At 43.9% G+C, this 18,085-nt stretch overlaps 1 protein-coding gene across 1 annotated transcript in view; it reads right to left on the reverse strand.

The window, feature by feature from the left end:
* Positions 1–18,085, reverse strand: part of LOC145406282 (alpha-(1,3)-fucosyltransferase C-like) — a 90,607-nt gene that overhangs the window by 34,480 nt on the left and 38,042 nt on the right. The gene's annotated exons all lie outside the window — the stretch shown is intronic.

Raw genomic sequence — 18,085 nt, forward strand, 5'->3', positions numbered from 1 at the left:
TCCACCTCACTGGGTCCACCTCCACCCCTCCATCTATTCCCACATTCTTCACTTCAGGACCCAGTTAGCCCTTCTGTTCTGACATATCTCACTTAGTATTCATCTCTTCAATCAAAATCATTGCGTCACTACAATTATACTTCGCAATGCATGTTTGTCCAGTCACTAAAACAAGATATTTAGGGAAGGGTTCACTGCCACCTGTTCTAGTAACAGTGTTGGTTACACACACACACACACACACACACACACACACACACACACACACACACACACAGTCCAACAAAACATTGCACCCGTCAGGCTATCGCTCACGTGGGTTAATTATTTGAACGAACAAAGCAGGCAAGAACATTGTTGAGCGGACAGTACAACGTGGAATTCTACAGTATGTACAGCACCAGAACAATATATTAAAGAGATCATTAACTCGTCAGTATATGAAATCTCTCCTCTGGGGAAGGGGGGATAGAATACTTCCCCAGTATTCCCTGCTTGTCGTAAGAGGCGACTAATAAGGACACTTTTATCTACATTCTTTTTGCTCTCTTTCTTTCCCTTGTACTTTGCCTGTCCAAACCCTTTGCATTTTACTTTCATTTAGTTAATTTCCTCTCTCCACTGTCTGGTTCCTGCGAGCCACTGGCATTGGCTCCAGGGTAAAATATTTTTTTGCCTAAGAAATCTGGATGAACTCTGGTGACGAAGCAATGGCCCTCAGTTCCGTGCAGCCCTTAAGTGGGCAGGGGGTGCTAAGACTCCCACGGTGTAAAAATAAGTGTATACATCCAAAAAGAACCTTGAGAATAGGAAACTGGAATGTTCGAACTCACAATCAGGCTGGTAAAATGGAAGAACTTATTTCAGTGTTCAAGGAATACAAGATGGATATTTGTGCACTTACAGAAACGAGGTTGCTTGGAGTTGATAAAATGAATTTGGAAGATGGTATTACTATGTTGGTTTCTGGTAGGAGTGATGGAATTCATTACCAAGGAGTAGGCTTACTGCTGAGTAGAGATGCTTGTAAGGCAGTATGTGAGTTTGAACCAATTAATGAGCGCTTGCTTTATGCTCGTTTAAAATCTGACCATGGTAATATCAGTATGGTGGTAGGGTACGCTCCGACAAATGAGGCTGCTGATGAAATGAAGGATGACTTTTATGAGAAGCTGCAGGATGTAGTGAATAGAGTGGCAAGACATGATGTGTTAGTTTGCATTGGTGATTTTAATGCGATTGTTGGCAGTAGTAGGGATGGCTTTGAAAATTGTATGGGTAAGGAGGGTGTTGGTATAAGAAACGAAAATGGGGTGCGCTTTGGAAGCTTTTGTTTGGCAAATGACCTTATAATTGGTGGAACTATCTTTGAGCATAGAAAAATACATAAGACTGTTTGGATTTCACCTTGTGGTAAATACTGTAACCAGATTGACCACATTGCAATTAGCAGAAGGCATAGGAGTTATCTGCAAGATGTTTGCGTAAGGAGGGGGGCAGATATAGGTAGTGATCATCAACTTGTTGTGTCAAAGATTAAAATAAAACTTAAGAGAAACGTTAATGGTAATTGTACAGGAGGTAATAATTATGATTTTGATGAGCTGAGAAGTGATGAGAGCACGAGGGAAAAGTTTCGGTGGGAATGTAGGAACAGGTTTCTAGTCCTGCAGACTTTGATGGAATCTGAAGACAATGATATTAATCAAATGTGGAGAGAGGTAAAAGAGGTTTTGCATGAGAGTGCTAAGGTTACTATTAAGAAAAAAGGGAAAGCGAGAAGGAAAAAGTGGATGTCAGATGAAACATGGAATGCAATTCAGAAAAGGAAAGAGGCTAAGTTAAGAAATGAAGAACATGCTGATGGCCAGGTAGTTGAAGTACTTAAGGCAAAGTACTGGAGTTTACATTCTGAAGTAAAAAGACTCGTTAGACGTGATAAGAGGAGGCTATATGATGAAAAGGCGACAGAGACAGAAATTAAATTAAGTAAAAATGACGGTCAGAGCACAAGAGCAGCGTATCAGGCCATAAAGGAATTAACTGGGACTGAAAAGAGAAGGAAGGAAATACCTGTACGAGATAGAAATGGTAATTTGATGACTAAAGATTTGGATATAAAAGGAAGGTGGAAAGAGCACTTTGAATCTGTTCTAAATAGACCAATCCCAGCTGAATAGGACATTTTGCCAGCCAAGAGAGATTTGCAGATAGAAACAGGGGATATAACTTTGGAAGAGGTAGCAAAATCTATAAAGGAGTTAAAGAATTTTAAGGCCCCAGGAGAGGATGGAATATTCCCTGAAATGCTTAAGGTGGAAAATGACGAGTTGATGAATGCGCTTTCGAAACATTTTAATGTGGCTTGGGATAATGGTGGAATTCCAGAAGAGTGGAAAAATGGAGTGATTATAAAAATGCCAAAAAAAGGGAGATTTAAGTGTGTGTGGCAATTGGAGGGGGATAACTTTGACACCTGTAGTTGCAAAAATCTTTTCCAAAATCTTATTGAACAAAATAGAGCCAGTAATTGATAAAATTTTAAGAGAAGAACAAGCGGGATTTAAGGGTCGAGGTTGTAATGATCAGATTTTTATTGTAAGGCATCTAATGCAACAAGCTAATGAGATGAAAATGCCACTTAGTATGTGTTTTGTGGATTTTGAAAAGGCGTTTGATAGTGTTTCACGTGGAGCTATGTTGAAAATTATGAGATTCTATGGTATACCAGAAAAGTCTGTAAATATTATTAGAAGCCTGCATGAATGTACTTTTTGTAAGGTAATGGTGGGTGGTTCTTTGAGTGATCCATTTCAAGTTAGGTCAGGAGTGATTCAAGGAGGAGTTCTTTCGCCATTGCTGTTTGTTTTGGTTATGGATTATGCTATGAAAAAGGTTGTAAGGAGAACAGGTGCAGGAATTAACTGGAAATAAAATAAGAAGCTGATGGATTTGGACTATGCTGATGATATTGTACTGATTTGCGGAAGTATTTACGAGATGCAGAGGGTGCTTGATTGTCTGGTGGAGGAAGGAGAAAAAGTGGGATTGGTAATAAATTGTGGAAAGACTGAAATTATTAATATGAACGTGGAGAACCAAATCGATTGTGTAATTGGGAATAATGTGGTGAAGAATGTAGAGAACTTTAAATATCTGGGAACGATTGTATCATCTAATGGATCATTAAACAATGAAATTGAGGAGAGGATTAGACAGGCTTGGCGAGCTGTTGGAATGTTGAAATCTGTTTGGAATAATAATATGCTTTCGGTACATACTAAAGTGAAAATTTACAAGTCCATGGTTAGACCCATTTTAATTTATGGGCATGAGTCATGGTACAGTACAATTGCATCAGATCAGAAAGTATTAGGATTTGAGAATAAAATACTGAGAAGGATTCTTGGGGTAAAGTGGCAAGACAGAGTTACAAATGCAAGAGTAAGGGATATTACGAGAGTGGAACCAGTTAATGAGACTGTCTCACTGGAAGTGGCTGGGGCACATATACAGAAAGGAAGGTAGTTTAATACAGGATGTGCCAGAGTGGACTGCTAGAGGAAGAAGAGGTAGAGGTAGGCCGAGGGAAACCTGGTTGAGGACAATGAAAAAAGAAGCAGGAGAGGAGTGTTGGTGGGACCTGAAGGAGATGGCAAGAGACAAATATTGGTGGAGAGAGTTCATTGAGGCCCTATGCATCCCGTGGGGTGCCACAGGAAATGATTGATTGATTGATTGATTGATATGAAATCTATGTACAATACATCACTGAAAAGAGTATCAAGAAGTAATAGGTGTTGTTTAAATGTCTTTTCTCCAGATTCGCCAAGATGAAAAAAAAAAAAAATCAAAATTGATCAGCATAACCCTAGAAACTGTACCATTTTGTAGACTGTTAAAGCTACGTCGAGTATATGAACACTGCTACAGAGCTTATGAAAAGTCCATCCATCCATCCATTGCCAGACGCCTTAATGCAGGGAGCGGTGGCCACAAATAACTAGCCTTTACGTCGCGATGTCCCCCGCCATTTCATTGCCCCCCCCAGCTCACCTCACCCTCTCTGATATAACTCTCCACCCAGTAGTGGATCCAAGATTTAGGAAAGGGGAGGGCTGTTTGTCACTGTAATGGGCGCCGAGCGCCTAAGTTGCGAGGCAATAAGTTAGGGGGTCTGGAGTGAGCAGTACTATAATAATAATAATAATAATAATAATAATGAATTATTATTATTATTATTATCATTATTATTATTATTATAGCTTTTTATTTTTACTCACATTGATATTTGTTAATAATCAGCTCTTAGGGGCGCCATTCATAGCTGAAAGGGGGGTGGCCGTCCCCCGCCCCCCCTGGATCCGCCACTGACCCCATCCCTCCATCTCATCCTGGCCTCCCCTTGTATCTCTACAAATTTTTAAGTGAAACCTATTTTAGTATTCAATATGGCCTTTAATTTCCGGGGGGGGGGGAGATCTTTTTCATTAATATAATGGACAACTTCGAGAAAAGCCACTAAAGTACCATACAGTATTTTAACCCCTAGGCTGCTGACAGCTCTGAGCTAAGTCATTCTCTGGTGCAGCTAATTTCCGTTAACATTCGTTAAGAGCCTTCTGAGAGGTTTGTAGCAGTCTGTCGACCCGTCCTTCTCAGATGCTTGCTGCACACAAGGGTTTTTTCCCCATATGCTTTTTGAAGATGTGCATATCACCATTCTATCTTTCATAGTTTCTAAAACAACAGATTTTTTTTCGTGTTTTGGGACTTTTTTTTTCCTAACAATATGGTAGCAGATTTTGACAGATTTCCACGTTAACATCAGGGAAGTAGGATGGCACTTTTTTTTTTTAGCTACTGTATGATAACTTTAAGCCTACTTGCTCGAATACAGTCCGTGGGTTTCAATAGTTAGTAAATAAGTGTGTGGCGCATTTCATAGGGCATGTTGATTAGATCTACCACTATCATGTTTTGCTTTTTTCCTGCTTTCTGGATCCAACCTCACCCTTCCAGGAAAGGAAAAGTAGTAATGATGATGATAATAATGATGATGCTGTTTTCGATAATTAGCTCATGTTTAGCAACTACCAATGATATTGATAATTACTAAAGCCTTATGTTTGCATTTTACAAATGCAGTTATTATTACGTTATTAATGTAGATTGTATGAAGTATTTAAAACAAAACTGCAAACGTGTACCTGACTAAAATCAAACTTTTACATATGACTGTTGCTTATGTCTTTTCAGACGACTAAGCACTGACGTATAAGTCAGCATGTACACCAGCCGTTAAGACAAGTGGATAGACATCAGACCTCATCTCAACAGATGAAGCTGTTCGTGTTGTGTGACGTGTGCATGTCACAAACGAAAACTGCCTGTGAGACAGGACTGCGTGCTCAGACAGTGAGAAATAGGCTCTAGCAATCAGGTGAAAAGGCCTTACTAGACACGAGAGAGAAGTGGATGATTCAATGTTACAAGGGCCTAGAATTTTGGACGCATTGTGGAAGTTCCGGAACAAATATGGAAGATCACAAGTCGATGTTAAGTAATGACTGGGCTTTCACTGAAGTCTAATGCGACAATGTTGTGACTGAATGAAATGATATATATTGCCATATACTAGCCAGTAAAAAAAAAAGAAAGATAAATACAAGTTAATAAAAATACTTAGGTTGTGAAGTACCAGGCGTGGCAACTGGGGGCACCGCAACACCCCCAGGAGGCAACTACGGAGAGTTTTCCAGGGCGTGCTCGCTGCTCGTGTGATATGGGCATATGTCCCATATGGCCATGCGCCCCTATTCAATGAAGCGCCCCCGGCACAAACATCTCAGTCCGGGTGCAGTACCCTCTGGCCGAGCCAGCCCTTGCCAGGATCGGGGTGGAGCTGAGAGGTCAGTTCCAGGAAGCATCCCAGTGACAGCCTGTAACTGCACAGTAAACAAAACGGCCTGTAGCTGCGCAGAAACTGTGACAGCCTGTAGCCACACATATAAAGCGACAGCCTGTAGCCACATGCAAAAGGAGATGGCCTGCAGCCGCTCCGGTGCTGCCCACCCCCCCTGCAGAAACAGTGACAGCCTGCAGCCGTACTTGGGGAGAGAGCGGTACGCCCCCTCTTCTTCTGCAGTTGCCTCGAGGGCCTTGACACTGGCGACAGCCTGTAACCGCATCAGTAGGCAGGAGACGACCTGTAGCTGCTCCCCGCCTACATGTCGTTCCTCATACAGGCCTTCGGTGATGGCATGTAGCTGTGCCCATGGACAGGTGATGGCCTGTAGCCTCACTGTGCCCACAGTCCCGTCAGGAAGTTGGGCCCCAGTGAAGGCCTGTAGCCGCACTGACTGGACAGGGACAGCCTGCAGCCACCCTCTCCCTGTTGCCCACAGGACCTCGGTGACGACCTGTAGCCATGCCAGGGAGAGACGTCTAAAAAGTCTCTTGCCCCTTGTGACTTCGCAACCCGAGGGCGACCCTTGCTCAGCCCACCTCTCCTGTGGCAGAGTAGGTCGCACCTCCATCTCCCCTGACCGAGGCAGCCCCCAGGAGAACCTCTGTCTAGAGGACTGGTGGACAGGCCCTGTGTTGTCCCTGGGAGTGTGCATCCTCCAGCTGGCACCAGAGGGAGACCAGGACCTGACGGACTCCTGCCGGAGGAGATGCCGCAGTAAGACCATGACGGCGGCCTGACGGGAGAGAGACCGCAGCCGATGGATCCTCGATGGCGCCCCCAGAAACCCAGGGCATGACCTCTCCAGTCCCAGGCGACGGCAACGCCCACCAGGCATAGACAGGAGCACCTACAGGAGTTATTTGGCCCCAGCCCAAAGGGTCAGACTCCCATACCCAGCCCCACCAGTAAGAGACCCTTCACCACGCCCAACCACAGTCCACGACGGGCGACGACACCCCTGCGGGTAGTCCTGTGGCTTTTGGAGGAAAGGACACCTGAAGGGACTCTGCCAACACCTGGCCGACACCTGCGAGTTCCCAGGCCCCCTCCACCTAGCCTGAGCCCTCGACCCTCTCCCACCAAACAGTGATTGCTCCATTGCTCCAGAAAGAATGAGTACAGTGACCGTATACTGAACAGTGAAGATAGTGAGTGATGAAGGCAGTGTTCAAATAGTTACTCCTCAGAAAGTGCATACCTGCCAATTTACAGTGTCTGAAATAGTACTCTACCACTATTCAGTGTAAAATAGGACGCTAGTACCAAGATTGCGAGATATGCAGCCTTAGACTAAAATTGTGTACAAACTCAGCCTATTGATTATACAGTGTCTGTCCTATATCCTCGTGACAGAGCATCTTGCGAGATATGTATATCATATCTGCAAGTCTTAGTCCTGTCTAACACCCCCTGACATTGTATAGAGTATTATGTATTTCTTTTTTTATTGTTCTGGAGAATATAATAATATACGTGTAAGGCAGTTGCCCAGAGTTGTTATGCCCTGTTCCTCTTGTGGTTTATCCTAGCTCCGGTCTAGACAAAGAACCTGGCTGTATCATAAGTGTTCCTAGGGCGGGAAGCCGCCTTCAAAACACAAAGCATAACAGGTTGCATTTTCCAAAATATGATATTCAGGCTGTTTACGATCCGGAAATTTAGAGCACAGCGATTTCCATGAATGAAAAAGAAAAAAAAAAAAATTGTGATTGGCATCTGCTAACACATGTAATGTACACCGGCCTGTAAACACCAGATGTGAGTCAAAAAATATTTAGAAATTTATTAGAAGTGGCCAAACTAGTTTATCCTTCCTTGGGTGGATATGTTCTAGGAGTCAGTATGATCTAACATGGACAGACGATCATTTCTTTCTGTATCTCTCTCTCTCTCTTTCTATCTGTCTATCAGTCGATCTATATATTGTTACATAGCCTATGATTTCATCATCCTTTGTGTAATTTTAACGCACAGTATGCTGCATGTTTGATCACGAGCGTGTTCTGCCTCAGTCCCCCCCTTCTACCGTTATAGTAGAGTAAGTCGTCCTTTCTGTTATTCAGTGCGGGATTGTCAACTGTTTGTCCCCATCGCTTCATTTGCGCGTCCTTCTTACAAGTTGTATCAAGCTCTGCCGGCCCCTATATAATGAGATCAGTCTCTGCATCATTGCCACTTAGATCTGCTCCTCATTTTGTTCACATCTCTGTCCTCCCCTGTACAGATATTATTATTGTGAGTGCTCAAGAAATCTCCAAACATCTAGCAGCTGTGTGGAATTTGAGTATAACTGTTGTTGCATTTTTTCTTGTACTGTGTATTTTCATTTTATCAGGGCTGACTTAGGTAAATTACTCTTGCTAATTTTGTGTTAATAGAGGCTATTGCAGTTAACCATATATTTAACCTGTTTTTGCCATTACATTATCCTTATGAGTCCTGAATGTTTTGTTGTTAGTTTGTGCATTAAACTTTAACTTGTAATTTTATCTAACTCTTTTGCTTTGAACCTGGAACTTTACGGGACAGTAGTGACTCTTAGTATTCTCACTTAAAGTGTACGTTATCTTTCTCTGTTCCGTAACATAAATTTGGCGACCTCATATCAGGATATTCAGGATATTATCATAAGGATATTGCTTGATATTTTGTGACTGTTACTTATTCATGATGTCTACTATTACTACACTTGATGAAGCCAAAGATTTTTTGTCAAATGTGCAAACAGTGTGTGATATAGAAAACAGAACAAAGAATGAACTTAAGCTTGTTGCTCAACAATTGGGAATTGCTGTTCGCTCTCATCATTCTAAAGATCAAATTGTTGGCATGATTAATAAAAGCTTGTTTAATGTAACTCCTCCAAATGAGCAAACGCAGATTGAATTAGCTAAGTTGCAGCTAGCCCTGCAGGAGGCAAAAGCTAAGGAGGCTGAATTTCAGGCAAATGCTCGTATTCAGGAGGCACAGATACAGGCACAAATTGAACTTGCCAGGATTCAGGCAGACCATGAGTATCGCATGAAACAAGGTGGAACTGGATCATCTAGCTCTGATGATTTTGATGTGGCTAAAAATGTTAAACTTGTCCCTCCTTTTAATGAATCTGATTTAACAAAGTATTTTCAGTTGTTTGAGAGGGTAGCTACAGGTTTTAATTGGCCTTAGGAGTATTGGCCAGTACTCCTTCAAACTGTTCTCACCGGTAAAGCTCAAGTAACTTATGCATCTTTGTCTCAGGATCAATGTGATAATTATGATGTAGTTAAGAGCTTGATTCTTAAGGCCTATGAGCTTGTTCCTGAAGCCTATAGAGTAAAATTTAGGACAACTTACAAGCAAGATAAGCAATCCCATGTTGAGTATGCAAAAATCAAAGAAGATTTGTTAGAGCAGTGGTTAAATTCTAAGAATGTGGATTCTGATTTTGACAAATTTAAGCAGATGATTTTGCTGGAGGACTTCAAAAGGTGTATTAGTAAAGATGTAAACCTATATTTTGATGAGAAAAGAATAGATAATTTGTCTGATGCTGCAGTTTTAGTTGATGAGTATGTTCTCACTCACAAGAGATATTCTAGAGAAAAAGGGAAAGCTGAGAGTAAGTACGTTGCCTCTACTCAGAGTACAGGTAACAGGAAAGAGAATAAAGATGATGTTTCTCAGGAAGTAAATACCAGCTTCACCTCTAGATTTCAGAAAAGTAAATGTACTTATTGTAGTAAGCTTGGTCATACTACGGAGAGATGTTTCAGGAGACAGCGTGATGTGAACAAAAAGGAGTCTTTAAATATTCAGTCAATTGGTCTAGTGTCCACTCTTGAGAGTTCCCAGAATTCTGTAACTGAGTTAACTGAACCTGCTTTGAGGGGTAACTTAAATTCTCATGATGGAGCTCCTCTTTTGAGCAGTAACGTGGGTGACACTCTCAAGAGTTCATGTGCTAATTTCCTGTCTGGTGGTTTTGTCAGTCCTCTGGACAGTAATGACAGGAAATCAGTTAAAATATATCGTGGTACAGGTGCTTGCCAATCCCTTATGCTGACCAGTGTTCTAGGCCCTAATGTTAATTCCTCTGATGAAACTGTAATCTTACAAGGTGTAGGGAATAATTACTTCTCTGTCCCTCTGTGCAGAGTGAATTTAGAGTCTGGTTTTGTTAATGGTTCTGTTATGGTTGGGTTGGTTGAGACACTCCCAATGTCAGGTGTAACTTTCTTACTTGGAAATGATATTAGTGGAAGTCAAGTGTGTCCAGCTCCTCAGTTGTCTAGTGAGCCAGTGGCTGCGGCCCAGGATTGTGATGTCCCTGATGTGTTCCCTGCATGTGCTGTCACTAGGGCTAAGTCTAAAGTTACTGGTGATTTAGATGATAATGATGAAGATGATGTTATCCTAGCTGACACTTTTCTTGCTAATTTGGACCACTCACCAGATGAGGCAGTACCCCGTAGTGTTGATAATTTGTCTCGTCAAGAGTTGGTTTAGTTGCAGGTTGCTGACCCTGAGTTGAAAGGTCTAGCTAACTCTGCTTACAGTGAAGAAGAGTCAGCCGGTGCTTCTACTTGTTATTATATAAAGTCAGGAGTACTTATGAGGAAGTGGAGACCCCCAACAGCATCAGCCGGCTGTGAATGGGAGGTTGTACATCAAGTTGTCATCCCTCGTGTTTGTAGGCAGGATATCATTAGAGTGGCTCATGATTCCAGTTTGGCAGGACACCTTGGAGTGAGGAAGACTGTGGCACGCATTTTGAAACACTTCTACTGGCCAGGTATCTTCAGGGATGTTTCCTGGTATTGTAAGTCTTGTCACACCTGTCAAGTTGTGGGGAAGTGTAATCAGACCGAAAAGGTTGCACCTCTAGTTCCCATTCCTCCTTTTGAGGCGCCTTTCACCCGTGTGTTGGTGGATATTGTGGGCCCTCTTCCTAAGACTTCTTCAGGATTTTCTTATGTGTTGACCCTGATTGATATGGCTACTCGTTATCCTGAAGCCATTCCACTTAGAAATATCTCAGCAAAGAACGTGGTTAAGGAAATGCTAGGGTTCTTCACAAAGTTTGGTCTGCCCAAGGAGGTACAGTCAGATCGGGGAAGTAATTTCATGTCAAACGTTTTCAAGCAGTCTCTGAAAGAGTTGGGCATCCCCCAGATCACGTCTTCAGCTTACCATCCCCAGACCCAAGGAGCGTTGGAGAGATATCATCAAACACTCAAATCGATGCTCAAGAAATACTGTTTGGAACATCAGAAAGACTGGGATAAAGGTCTTCCATTCGTTGTGTTTGCTGCAAGAGAATCTCCAAATGAATCACTGGGCTTCTCACCTTTTGAACTACTGTTTGGGCATGAAGTAAGAGGACCCCTTAAGTTACTCAAGGAATGCTGGCTGTCGGAGGAAGATGACGTCAACCTGCTGGAGTATGTGATGAAGTTCAAAGAACGGCTGTCCACTGCTTTACAGCTGGCGAGAGAGAATGTAGGAGCTGCTCAGGAGAAGATGAAGACTTGGTATGATAAGAAGTCCAGGTTACGCCACTTTCAGCCAGGAGATCAGGTTTTGATTCTGCTACCAGTTCATGGGCAACCTCTTCAAGCCAAGTTTAGTGGTCCTTATTTCATGGAGAAGAAACTCAGTGATGTCAACTATGTCATCGCCACACCAGATCGTAGAAAGAACAAGCAACTTTGTCACATCAACATGCTAAAGTTATATCACAGGCGGGACGAAAATAATCCAGTCTGCACTGTAGCTGTTCCACCCAAGTCTGCAAGTGAAGCTCTCCCATGCAGTATGAGCCTGAGTGATAGTTTGGGGAAGAATCCTGATATCATGAATGATCTCCAGACTAAGCTTTCTCATCTACCTCCCGAGGAAAGGCAGGAGTTTTCGGCATTACTACAGGAGTACCCGCAAGTGTTCCGTGCCACTCCAGGAAGAACTACTGTGTTGATGCCTGATGTCAAGGTTGGAGACGCAAAGCCAATTAAACTGCCTCCTTACTGTGTGAACCCAGTGAAAGTTCCTCTCATCCAGAAGGAGCTTGGCTACCTGTTGGACCACAAGATGATTGAGCCCTGTTAGAGCGAGTGGAGTTCTCCTGTCACTCTAGTCCCTAAGCCAGGTGGGTCACAGAGGCTTTGCATCGACTACAGACGTGTTAATCAGATAACTAAAACAGACACTTACCCTCTCCCTCGTGTGGAAGATTGCATAGACAAGATCGGAAAGGCTAGGTACATAAGTAAGTTTGATTTGTTAAAGGGATACTGGCGAGTACCTATGACTGAACGTGCTAGGGAGATCTCATGTTTTGTAACACTAGGAAAGGCTTTTGCATGTTCTGTACTGACAGAGACAGATTGTTTTAGAGTAATAAGAAATTTCCTTTGTAAATTTCTTTTTTCTTTGTGGGGAGGTGTTACATAGCCTATGATTTCATCATCCTTTGTGTAATTTTAATGCACAGTATGCTGCATGTTTGATCACGAGCGTGTTCTGCCTCAGTCCCCCCCTTCTACCGTTATAGTAGAGTAAGTCGTCCTTTCTGTTATTCAGTGCGGGATTGTCAACTGTTTGTCCCCATTGCTTCATTTGCGCGTCCTTCTTACAAGTTGTATCAAGCTCTGCCGGCCCCTATATAATGAGATCAGTCTCTGCATCATTGCCACTTAGATCTGCTCCTCATTTTGTTCACACCTCTGTCCTCCCCTGTACAGATATTATTATTGTGAGTGCTCAAGAAATCTCCAAACATCTAGCAGCTGTGTGGAATTTGAGTATAACTGTTGTTGCATTTTTTCTTGTACTGTGTATTTTCATTTTATCAGGGCTGACTTAGGTAAATTTACTCTTGCTAATTTTGTGTTAATAGAGGCTATTGCAGTTAACCATATATTTAACCTGTTTTTGCCATTACATTATCCTTATGAGTCCTGAATGTTTTGTTGTTAGTTTGTGCATTAAACTTTAACTTGTAATTTTATCTAACTCTTTTGTTTTGAACCTGGAACTTTACGGGACAGTAGTGACTCTTAGTATTCTCACTTAAAGTGTACGTTATCTTTCTCTGTTCCGTAACAATATCGACATAAAAATATACACAACTACCGTATATAAATATATATACCGTATGTATATGTATACACACATGAATAAATAAATATATTATTCTTAAATTTTCAGAAATGAGGAAGGAAAAACAAATGAATAACAAAATAATCCATAACCAGATTACAGGTGTTTTGCATTCGTAAAAATCTGTAACAGTTGAGCATGAACAGCAATGGGTTGGAGACTGGGAGAAAACCACTATAGGGAAGTGAGTTCCAGAGAGATCCAGTTTGGAGAATAAAAGATTTCTGATAGGCAGAAGTTCTGCAATATGGTAGTGTGACAGTCCAGTCCATGTAGCACGGGGGAAGACATGGAAAGGTGGCGCAATGGATGGAAAATCTTTTGAGCATTTTCCATAAAAGTATCCATAAAACAGTGCAAGGGAGGCAACGTTCTTTCTTGTAGGGGATTAGAAGAGTCTGAAATGAGGATCCCCAAAGCATGCGAACTGTACTCTGGATCACAGGGGTCAATAATACTCCTCTATGAAATGAATATCTGCACAAGGAAAAATGAAGCATGGGGTTGACATGGTACACCTAATCTCCTGGAAGCGGGTTTTGCAGAAGGTAAGAATGATCATTTCACGATAAGTCGCAAGTGAAAGAAACTCGAAGATTATTCAGCAATTACAAGTGACTGATCTGGATAAAGCTAAATATTAAGGGATAGTCTGTGAAGGATTTTCATGGGTCGAAAGATGCAGGAATTGATCTTTTGTTGCATTAAGAAATAATAATAATAACAAGGTTTATTTTACCAACCCGGAGTGTCAAGTCGAAAATTAGCTGTTCAGTAACCTCATCTCTTGATTTCTGAAGCAACTGATCTCGTGGACAAATAAAAAGTCTAGTGCGAATGAGGAAGGTGAAGTAATTGGTCTCTGAACTAAAAGAATAAGACCAGAGGAAGACCAGGGGATACTTGAATAGAAGGAGGGGAGTTGGTGAGAGGACAGAACTATCAGGAATATTGCTACTACAGTACATGCTTTCGCACAGGAATACTATCTAACAGGAACTATAGAACAACCAGAAAAGAACCTTGAGGTGAGGTACAAATGAGTGGAAAGGAATTATTTGTGCTAGACTTGGTCGAAAGCCTTTGAGATGTCAAATAGAAGGGCAAAAGTTTTGCCAAATTCCCATGGGGTGGATGACAAGGAATCAGAAAGGAAGGTGAGAAGAATGCTAATTGAGAGGCCCTGTCGGAACCCATACTGGCGAGATTGCTAGTAGAGCGGCCCTATTAGAACCCATACTGGCGAGATTGCTAGTGAAGCAGCCCTGGTGGAACACTTGCTGGCAAGATCACTGGTGAAATGTACCTCGTGGAAACAATACTTGCGAGATTGCTAGTGAAGCGGCCCTGGCAGAACACGGGCGAGATCGCTGGTGAAATATACCTAGTGGAACCCATACTGGTTGTTGAAAAATTTATTACAGGAAAGTTCCTTTTAAAATTTTCCTGCTAGCAGCTAACCCCACTTTACCTGGTGATTTCTGAGTGCACCTATCCCAATATTTTTTTTTTTTTTTTCCGTTTCTACACTACGTTGCTGAGAAATTGCTCAAGCAGTTTTTATATACTAGCTACCATTAGAAAGCACTGATATCAGCTGCAATATGGCACACTACTGACTCTTCTCAGGTGCCCAGGAATGGAGACATGGCTGTGGGATTTTTTTTTTTTTCTTTTGGGCATTCTGAACTCTTACAAACCCTGACCACAACATCATATCCCTGGACCACGGCATGCACTAAATGTACCTTACAACACCATAATTACATGCATCACGACTTCTTTTCTAGTGTTGTTTTACATATTTACACTATTTTATCTTGCAGAGATGATACTGAACTGCATTTTGTTATTCCTTATGCAACATTGTACAGTTTATATCTGTATGTTGGAGTTTGTGCTTGCACAGGAACTCTTCCCGCCAAGTGGAGCTCCCATGTGCACCACTGGCCCACACCTAGGGCTTGGCAGGCAGTCTGACTCAGGCCATTCTATTGAGAGGACATGGCCCATGCCTGGACCTCTTAGAATAAGTCTCAAGATGGCCTCGCTGTTTCTATCTCCTGGTCCTCATCCCAACATGGCGCAGAGGAGTTCTGTGGGTGACCCAGGGGTGGCGCCATCAGTGTCCCAGTAGACGAACACAGAGTCAAAGGCCTGGTTCCGCCACATGGCACCATGAGACCAAGTGCATAGCAACATGTACAATCTGTCACCTCCCCAGCTACGACCTCCAGGGATGAGGACAACCTACCAGCCACTGTACCCAACCCTACATCAGGAAGCACTGGCCCAGTGACGAGTGTGAACACCACCTCCAACTCCAAGTAAGGCTACCATGGGAATGTCGCCATCTCAATTCAAGGCGTGGGCCCTTAGCGTCAGGTGCTACAGCAGTGGTAGCAGGTGGATCCCACCCCATTGGCTTCAGGTTACATAAGACTGCTGTGTGATCCTGAGGTGCAGCAGTGCATGGATGCACGGGTTGTCAAACAAGGATTTGAGGCCAGGTGCACAGAGGAGGCTGTCAGCATTGTGAGAAGCATGATGGTGGGCCCCAGGTGCACTGTGGTAGCATGGTTGGAGATCTTCACATAAATGCAGGAACCCAATGATAACGTGTGTTCATATGTGTTAAAATGTAGAGCCAAGGCGGTAGAGTGCAATTTTAGGTGCCCCCTGTGTTCAGTAAATCTTGACAATTTCATGCTATCGAAAAAGCTTGTGATGGGGCTAAGCAACCTCAGTATGAAAACGTGAGTGCTGCGGGAACTTCCAGTGTTGTGATTTATGGAAGAAATCACAAACGCTTATGAAGTGTTTGAACTGGAGGAGAAAATGGCGGGAATGCACAGCTATAATGGTGTGGCAGGTGCTTCAGCGAGTGATGAGGAGGAAATGGAAGCAGCTGGTGCCACTTGGTTGCAGCAGGTGGGCACAGGGCCACCCCAGCCTCATGCCCCTCCCCCACAAGCAAAAGGCTGCCGGAGGTGCGGCAGCAGCAAGCGCAGCGAAAAGTGCTGGTGCCCTGCCATCAAGGCCACCTGCCACAGACGTGGGAGGGTTGGCCACTTCCAGAGAGAAAGTAGGTCAGTAAAGCAGACCAGCCCTGCTAAGGTCTCCAGCATAAGAGTCAGCGCCGAGGCATCAGTGTGCGTCAGGTGGAAGTGAAGTGTGATGACCCACCCGCAGCATGTGAGGTGACGTTGGTAGCCAATACGGGCGCACAGGTATGCATAGTGGGATACCACCTCATGCAAGGCATCGGGCTGACTCCTCAAAGTCTAAAGAGACCTACCATGAGTATTAATTGCAGGTGGGAGCATACGTGTTGTGGGATGCAAGGAATGCTGCTTCAACATGTGCAGAAGGGCTGCTTTAGCGAACTTGTACTTCACTGATGGTATGGAGTGGCTGTATCTGTGGTTGCAGATGTGCAAAGCACTGGGTGTGGTGGCACACAACTTCCCCAGTGTGCCGGCAACTGCAGGGACTGTTGAACAGGTGGAAGTGCCCCCAATCCCTACCCATCCCAATACTGCCCCATATGCCCTGGAAAAGTGGTTCATGGAGCACGTGGGGTGCATAACATTCGCAGTAAACTGCTACCTCCCGTCTGGAGATGAAAGGGCCATCCTACCACATCCACCTGTGCCCCTGTTCAAAGCCTTACACGGTGCGCAACCAGTGTCTGTCCCCCACCACTTCTGCAACAAATTTCGTTAGCAGTTGGAAGAGGACGTAAGGAAGGGTATCATCAAGTCTGTACTGGCTGGAGAACCCATGGTAGGCGTTCCCGTATGGTGGTGGTTTCAAAGATGGATAAGCTGCCATGCAGAACAGTGGACTATCAGTGACTCAATCAGGCAAACCAGTGAGAGACACACCACACCCGCCCCCCCATCCGACACAATCACAAGCATGCCAAACCACACGTTCTGAACAATAACGGATGTTTATTCAGGGTACCACCAGATCCCCCTGGACAAGGAGAGCAAGAAGCTGACCACCTTCATCATCCCGTGGGGCTGCTTCCACTATCGGCGCACACCCATGGGCCACTGTGCAGGGCAGGACACCTTTACCAAGCACTTCGATGATGCAACAACAGAGATCCCCAGGAAACTGAAATGTGTTGACGACACACTCCCGCACGACTGAAGTGTCGCCGTTCCTGCAAACATGTGCAGAAAATGGGATCACACTCTACCAAGACAAATTCTGCTTCTGTAGGAGAAGTGTGACCTTCGCATGTTATCTGCTCAGCTGGGAGGAGTATCAGCCTAGCCATGACTTTTTAAGCAACAAAACCAATTTCCAGATGCCGCCAAGCCCCCCCCTGAAAGATATCGGCGTGGTTTTTGGCCGGTGAACCAGGTGGCGCGATTCCTCACCATTGCACCACTCATGGAGACCTTCAGATAATTAATGAAAAAGCTGTCAGGGAAAGTGAAATACTCGGACAGCCAACTCTAGCCCATCTTCAAGTCAACAAAGGAGGCAATAGGTAAGCCTGCGGCAGAGGGCCTCCAGTAGTACATCACCACTCGGCCCACAGCAGTGTCCACTGACTTCAGCAGACTTGGCATCGGTTTTGTGGTCACACATCAGTACTGCCAGTGTGTGTCTCAAGAGACACCCCTGTGCTGCAAGGGCAGCTGGAAATTGGCCCTGTGTGGCAGCTGCGATCTAACCAGCCGAGAAAAACAACTCAGCGTTGGAAGGGGAGACCCTTTGCCATTGCATGGTGCCTGAATAAGGCGCACCTGCTCCTGCTGGGATGTCCGGACCTCACCTTCATCACAGATCACCATGCACTTTCCAAGAACTTCAAGGACAAAGAGGTGAAAGACATCAGCAACCCCCACATACTTAACCACAAGGAGTAGACAGTGATGTACTCATTTCGCACAAAGTATCTGAAGGAGGAGGCAAACTGCAGAGCAGACACACTCTCAAGATACCCCCAGCCAG

The sequence above is a fragment of the Coenobita brevimanus genome, chromosome 8 (assembly GCF_032717465.1).
Source record: "Coenobita brevimanus isolate Jiangsu-jjx chromosome 8, ASM3271746v2, whole genome shotgun sequence".
NCBI classification, from domain to species: Eukaryota; Metazoa; Arthropoda; class Malacostraca; order Decapoda; family Coenobitidae; genus Coenobita; species Coenobita brevimanus.